The following is a 6629-nucleotide window of genomic DNA, read 5'->3' as shown; positions in this document are numbered from 1 at the left end:
ACATAGATAGCGTGTGATATCACATAAAAAAAGAACAAAGGCAGAGACTCACCATGCGTCTTGTGAACAGTGTGCTTCTTTTCAGGCAATGACGGTAGCCACTTACTACGTTTTGAATTATGAGACTTCTGCAGCTCAGAGCCGTTGTGCCCTGCGCTGTACACATCTCACGCCAGACAATGGTCGTTGGCAGTGCCTGTGGGCTCCCTGTTCATGTCGCAAGGGTGCGAAACCCACACGTGCCAACTCATTAGTTCATGGGAGCTGGGGCTTGAGAGGGACAGGGGAGAAGAGAGAGAGAGCGTGTTTAATGTGTTGAGTGCGCCTGTATGTGTGTGTAACGGCACTTGCCCCAACAGTCTGCTAAGGCTATAAGGGGGATCTTTGTGTGTATGCACCGCACTATGAAGCTAAGCCACAAGAGTTTGATTCCCGCTCACGGCCAACACCGGTGACGATTATCTGAACCGGTCCTGGGCCTCCCCTAGGTCAACTCAGCCTCAAATTGAGTATCTGGTGCGGTGTGTAAACATCGCCAATGGGGAGACAAAGGCCACCCACCCCCTAGTGTGCCATGTTGGCCTTCATAGGTGCTCGCTAACAACACTTTCCCTCTCTATTGAAGTGCCTAACTTTGCACAACTGTTATGAATATTTACTTATTAGCCAAATGTTAAGAATATAATGTACTCTGTATACGTATAGCATATACCGTAATGCTGGTTGGACATTCACCTACTTTCTATTAAAAAAATTACTCTGTTATCTCTTTATCCGATACTCGCAATATAGTCACACAATGTATCCGCACACGTGCAAAGCAATAGAAGCGTATACTGAATGTTAGCTGCGCGTATAAAACACATTCCTGCGGAGGAGCTGGTAGGAACGTTGGGTTGCTCGGTCAATGGCCAGGGTCAATGGCGGCGTGGTGTATTCCGCAAATATGCCCGACTGTGAGGTTGGGCACAAGCCAGCGTGAGTACGTTAAACGTTGAGTTTTATAAGGGCACCATGGGGTGACCAGCCCTTCCCGACCCAGCCCCACCCCCCACCCAGCCCCACCCTCCCCCACCCAGCTCCACCCTCCCCACCCAGCCTCTCCCCACCCTCCCCACCCAGCCCCTCCCCACCCTCCCCTCCCCATCCAGCCCCACCCTCCCTACCCAGCCCCTCCCCACCCGCCCCTCCCCACCCAGCCCCTCCCTGCACGACGGACGGACGGACACAATAATCCCCTGTGGGCTGGTGTAACCAGGAGGTTCCTACCAGTATGAAAGCTCAATTGTCGCCTAACCCGGTAGTGGCATGACAGTGTGACTGACTCAGGGACTTGGTACGTTTTCCTTAACAGCGACTCAAGGATGTCCAAGAACCTTCGCTATTTTCAAATGAGCTGTCGTATAGATTGTATAAGAATAGCCATGTAGTGATCAACGGCAAAATAAGAATTGGATTCACCCTTTCTGGAGTAATCCCATCAGTTTCAAAGACAACGCATGTACTATCAGAGCATGTTTGTTTGCATGTTTTGCCACAAGTATGTGTGGTGAATGCAGACTTGATGCCTTGCAATATGTATCTATTTGGTGTTTAAACATCTTATTGCCAGAAAGAGTATAGCCTATTCTTATGTTTCCATCGTTTTGACACTGCCAAAAAGGTCCCATAGATATGAAGTGGATATTTAACGGGAAAATAATGAGCTTAGAATTGTTATGAGGAATATTGTAATATTATCTAGCTTATTAAAAAAAATCATAGATAACAATCATCCAATTTGAGACAAAATGGATGCTATGTCACCTGACCCAACCAAAATCAGTAGAGTGGACATTATCCCGAGCAAGTGTTTAGGAAAGGACAATTTAGACATCGCATGCTATTTTCCACAGGACTGGCACAAATCTGGCCAAGCTTAAAGCTAAACAAAAAGGTGCACTTACACATCAGACTTTAGCTCCATATTGAATCACAAAGCCAGACATATCCCCAAACACTAGATGCGCCTAGTGAATCATTACCTGATTTACATGTGAATAGAAAGTAGTTGGAAACAGAACAATGGACCGCAGGGAATTGCAAAACCAAGACGATGAGAATTGTCACCCGAAAGGGCTTATTTAACTTGTCTCCTTATCCCACAAAATCGTTATGCTATTGCCAGAGTTATTCTACAAAAAATAAAGTTACAAAGACGATACAAATGCAGAACAGATTAGCACACACGGATTCCAGAGAAGTAGATGTGTATATGAGACAAATAATAGCAACATGATGAACTTCAATCAACAACCAAAACTGAATATTGAGTAGCAGGATCAAAAAAGCCATATGGCATTCTGGTCTGCTGTAGCTAAACACCACCGCATATGCATTCATACAAAAGCTTGCACGCAATGTTCAGCAGTTTATTTCCGTTTCAGTACAAGTGGAATGTGGAATGAATGAATGCTGCTGACACATGAAATAAATATAACATAACAACACGATGGCTTTAAGTTTAAGAAATTTTAGAATTGACGTTGGCAGTTTCATATGAATTTTTTTTAATGCACGTGAGTCATGAGCAAAATAAACGTGGCAATTTTCAGCTGCTTAAGTCGCATTTTACGACAGGTAGCAATGAAAATGAATTCACCTGTCATAATTCTGTCATACATCAAAAAAACTACACTACATTGATGACTACATTTTCAGAACCAAAACACTGCCTTTATAGCATCTGGCTGACCGTCGGCAGCACTTGTTAAAAGATGTATTCTGAAATGTCCAGCCACAACAGAACAACTCTTTTTAATATATAAATGGACTACTTTTGCAAATTAGTCAAGCTGGAGAAACACAATCTGTAGAGGCAGTCAATCTTGATAATTTAGGTTAAGAGCATTGCTGTTTATCTAAGAGTTCCAATTTGATACGCGTAGCCTACAGAGCAGTGAGGTATTTCCTTTCACGTCTCTTCGCAGAGTCAACGCCTCTTACAGCAAGCATTGCCCCCTTTTGGGAATCAGAGAGCAGCACTGATTGAGCTCTGCACAACAACAGAAGGGTGCTCCCTGCTGGTCGGCCAAAGTTACTTTTATCGCAGCATGATTTACAGAACAGCCATTAACCTGCTTCGCTTCTGATATTGGACGGGAAAAGGGAAATAATGTGTTTTAGTACAGACCACCGTTCACTGCATGGTGCAATTAGAGGTTAATAGGTCTGGCGTTATGCAGCTGACACTAAATAAAACATGGAGATCGTGAGAAAAATGGAATAAAATGTCGAAGGACAACTTGACGTACACAATAGTGACCGCAAAGTAGCGAAACAGTTCTGCGATATATTGTACGATAAAATATCAATGAAAAATGTGGCCTCCGTTTTGTAGCTTATCATTATATCGTGATTATATCATTGCGTATTAAATGTTTCCTCAATATTTTAGTTTCTGACAAAATATTAAATAATCATCTCGATAATTAAAGTGGTGATACACATCTATTATAATTATCCGTTCAATTCATGCTTTGTAAAATGTATTCTGAAGTAATTGACAGCATGACGATGACACAAACTGCAGTATTCAGATAAAACTCACACATATGAGGGAAACACACTCATAATTCCGCAAGAATGCATTACTGTACGGTCTTATCCCAACCATCTCGCAGCTAAGCAGGTTTGAAAGTTTCCATTAACGATCCACCAATCCATACCTTCAAAATTATGTCATTTAAGCACCGCGTGTGCACACTCCCGCAGGTAAGAGACTAAAACTATACAACGCACCATTTCAATTCATGGAAAAACACAGATGGCAGATATACCTAATTACTAGTTCCCAGACCAGACCTCCTCCTGCAAACTACAAAACAAGTCATTATCAAGCAATACCAAACGCAACCCACTAGGAATATAATGAGATCCCTGACGTGCTGCTTAAGGGGAAGAAAACATGTTTATCTGCCATGGCAACTTGTAAATTATGACGCAACTCTTTTGTACAAAATCACGGATTAGCCATTAAAAGTCGGTAAAATGATCTTAACATATACATGCCTCAATTATCAAGACCTATTTGGCAACGTAGTGTAAAGTAATTTAGTACAATATGGGTAAAATGCAGCACTCCGAGGTTAAGCTCTCCATCCCTGTGCTTCTCCATACTTACTGCACCTGGAAAATGTAATTGTTGTCGTTCACAACCGTATGCACTTTTAGAAACCTGCTCCTTCAGAATGATGAGTACTGAATTGCCCGATGATGCTGGATGCAATTACCAGCGAAACGTCGTACTCAAATTGTAAATGTTGTGGTTCCACGCTTCAACACACCGGTGGGCTAAAGCAGTGAACTATTTGTCTTTTGTCAACGTAACACTTTTTTTACTGATTGGCCGTGTCGGGTGGTGGAGGGTTACGACACATTTATAAATAACGCGATCTAAACCCAAAAATCGTTGATTATGAATTAGTGGCAGGTGCCATCAATATGCACCGCCGAGCATAGAGAATTACGGTCAAACAAATCCCGTGATCAACATGGCAAGGGGATGCCTTCATGCAGCAGTGGATTATCAAAGCGCTGTAAGTTATGACTATATTATTTAATACGTACTGTATTTATTTTATGTGTGCTCATAAACGCTGCTCATGGGTAGTTCACATTATTTTATTTAATGCTCACAGTTGTGTTTCAAATTGTGCGTGCTTTCATCCACATATGCAATTTAAATCAACAAATCACCTCAAGATCCATCGCAGAGTCAAAATTAGTGTAAGAGGCCATTCAAATAATATTACAGATCATCAGATAGGTGTCGTGTAAATCAATAATTACACATCTTTGTCGTATGGGCATTTTGTGTATTGATGTATTACAACAGGTTGCCGAACGAATACATTATAAGGTCGCACTCATTATCAGAGGTGTGGACTCGAGTCATGTGACTTGGACTCGAGTCAGACTCGAGTCATGAATTTGATGACTTGCGACTCGACTTGGACTTGCATAACAATGACTTTGTCCCACCTATGAGATGTGGACTCGAGTCATGTGACTTGGACTCGAGTCAGACTCGAGTCATGAATTTGATGACTTGCGACTCGACTTGGACTTGCATAACAATGACTTTGTCCCACCTATGAGATGTGGACTCGAGTCATGTGACTTGGACTCGAGTCAGACTCGAGTCATGAATTTGATGACTTGCGACTCGACTTGGACTTGCATAACAATGCCTTTGTCCCACCTATGAGATGTGGACTCGAGTCATGTGACTTGGACTCGAGTCAGACTCGAGTCATGAATTTGATGACTTGCGACTCGACTTGGACTTGCATAACAATGACTTTGTCCCACCTATGAGATGTGGACTCGAGTCATGTGACTTGGACTCGAGTCAGACTCGAGTCATGAATTTGATGACTTGCGACTCGACTTGGACTTGCATAACAATGACTTTGTCCCACCTATGAGATGTGGACTCGAGTCATGTGACTTGGACTCGAGTCAGACTCGAGTCATGAATTTGATGACTTGCGACTCGACTTGGACTTGCATAACAATGACTTTGTCCCACCTATGAGATGTGGACTCGAGTCATGTGACTTGGACTCGAGTCAGACTCGAGTCATGAATTTGATGACTTGCGACTCGACTTGGACTTGCATAACAATGACTTTGTCCCACCTATGAGATGTGGACTCGAGTCATGTGACTTGGACTCGAGTCAGACTCGAGTCATGAATTTGATGACTTGCGACTCGACTTGGACTTGCATAACAATGACTTTGTCCCACCTATGAGATGTGGACTCGAGTCATGTGACTTGGACTCGAGTCAGACTCGAGTCATGAATTTGATGACTTGCGACTCGACTTGGACTTGCATAACAATGACTTTGTCCCACCTATGAGATGTGGACTCGAGTCATGTGACTTGGACTCGAGTCAGACTCGAGTCATGAATTTGATGACTTGCGACTCGACTTGGACTTGCATAACAATGACTTTGTCCCACCTATGAGATGTGGACTCGAGTCATGTGACTTGGACTCGAGTCAGACTCGAGTCATGAATTTGATGACTTGCGACTCGACTTGGACTTGCATAACAATGACTTTGTCCCACCTATGAGATGTGGACTCGAGTCATGTGACTTGGACTCGAGTCAGACTCGAGTCATGAATTTGATGACTTGCGACTCGACTTGGACTTGCATAACAATGACTTTGTCCCACCTATGAGATGTGGACTCGAGTCATGTGACTTGGACTCGAGTCAGACTCGAGTCATGAATTTGATGACTTGCGACTCGACTTGGACTTGCATAACAATGACTTTGTCCCACCTATGAGATGTGGACTCGAGTCATGTGACTTGGACTCGAGTCAGACTCGAGTCATGAATTTGATGACTTGCGACTCGACTTGGACTTGCATAACAATGACTTTGTCCCACCTATGAGATGTGGACTCGAGTCATGTGACTTGGACTCGAGTCAGACTCGAGTCATGAATTTGATGACTTGCGACTCGACTTGGACTTGCATAACAATGACTTTGTCCCACCTATGAGATGTGGACTCGAGTCATGTGACTTGGACTCGAGTCAGACTCGAGTCATGAATTTGATGAC

This window comes from Lampetra fluviatilis, chromosome 10 (assembly GCF_964198595.1).
Source record: "Lampetra fluviatilis chromosome 10, kcLamFluv1.1, whole genome shotgun sequence".
NCBI lineage: Eukaryota > Metazoa > Chordata > Hyperoartia > Petromyzontiformes > Petromyzontidae > Lampetra > Lampetra fluviatilis.
Note: the sequence above shows the minus strand (reverse complement) of the source record.